This window comes from Microtus ochrogaster, chromosome 24 (assembly GCF_000317375.1).
Source record: "Microtus ochrogaster isolate Prairie Vole_2 chromosome 24, MicOch1.0, whole genome shotgun sequence".
NCBI classification, from domain to species: Eukaryota; Metazoa; Chordata; class Mammalia; order Rodentia; family Cricetidae; genus Microtus; species Microtus ochrogaster.
The window spans coordinates 13019932-13021668 of record NC_022024.1 but is presented as its reverse complement, the minus strand read 5'-3'; positions in this window follow the sequence as shown (position 1 = coordinate 13021668).

Genomic DNA, 1737 nt, shown 5'->3' with positions numbered 1-1737 from the left:
AACTTGAGTTTTGTGCATGGTGATAGATATGAATCTATTTTTATTCTTCTACAGCACCAATTGTTAAATATGCTTTCTTTTTTTCCATTTGATATGTTTTGCTTCTTTGTCAAAAACCAGGTATACAAAGTTGTGTGGATTGATAGCTGGATCTTCCATTCAGTTCCATTGGTTCTCCTGTCTGTTCTTATGCCAATACCAGGCTGTTTGCAGTACTGTAGCTCTGTAGTAGAGTTTGAAGTCAGAGATTGTGATGCCTCCAGAAGTTCTTTTATTGCCCAGGATTGTTTTGGCTATCCTGGGTTTTCTCTTTTCAATATGAAGTTGAATACTATTCTTTCAAGGTCTGTGAAGACTTTTGCTGGGATTTTGATGGGCATTGCCTTGAATCTGTAGATTGCTTTTGTAAGATTACTCTGTTAATTCTACCTACCCAAGAGCATGGGAGATCTTTCCACTTTCTGGTATCTTCTTCAATTTCTTTCTTCAAAGATTTACAGTTCTTGTCTTCTATTTGTTTGGTTAGAATTACTCCAAGATATTTCATGCTATTTGTGGCTATCATGAAAAGTGATGTTTCTCTGATTTCTTTCTCAGCCCATTTATCATCTGTGTACAGGAAGCTGCTGATATTTTTTAGTTAATCTTGTATCCTGATACATTTTGAATAGTCTTCTCTTTTTTTGTGTGAATCAAGGTCTTACTATATATCACTGGCTAGCTTGAAATTCACTATGTAGAAAAGTTTTACCTGAGAGTCAGTGATCACCCTACCTTTCCCTCCTGTATGCTAGAGGCATGCACTGCCGTTTCTGGCTCATCCTCAAATTCTTTATTCTTAGAATGTGTGAATAACTCATATATCTAGGAAACTTCTGGATTCATTTATCCTTCTTTATTCAGAATCAACATTCAATGATCCCCCACAACCTCAAAGGAACTCTGAAACACAGGCTGTGACTGCACAGAGAGAACCAAGAGAAGAACTCTGAAGCACAGGCTGTGACTGTGCAGAGAGAACCAAGAGAGCAGATCAGGAGAACAGACTGAAAGAGTGGACCAGGAGAAACCTCAGTGGCTAAATGGGACACAGACAGCAATAGTGCAGAGTAGATGAAGAACAGCTTCCAAAGACATAGAGAGCAACTGAAAGGATTGGACCAAGAGAGAAAGACACTGTCAGCACCAATTGGAGGAAGAGATGGGTAGGCACCAAATGCAAGAATTAATTCAACTACCTAAAAAAACAACACCAGAACCCAGTGGTAATAAAATTTAAAAAAAAAAGACTTAAACATCCTAACCCAGAAAAAGAGAAGATTTTTAAATGTAACTTTATGAAGATGAAGAATACCTTTAAAGAGAAAATAAAAATTCCCTTAAAGAAATGGAGGAAAAGACAAACTAAAAAGTTGTAAGAAATCAATAAATCTGTTAAAGAAACACAAGAAAACCAAGAAAAAACAAACAGGTGAAGCAAACAGTTCAAGACTTGAAACTGAAACAGAGGCAACACACACACACACACACACACACACACACACACACACACCTAGGAAATCCTGGAAGTAGAACATCTGGGTAAATTAACAGGAACTGCAGATGCAAGATTAGCCAACAGAATACAAGAGATAAAAAAAGAATCTCAGGTATTGAAGATACTATAGAGAAAATAAATTTGCTGATCAAAGAAAATGTTAAATCCAATAAGTTCTTAACAGAAAACATTCAGGAAAT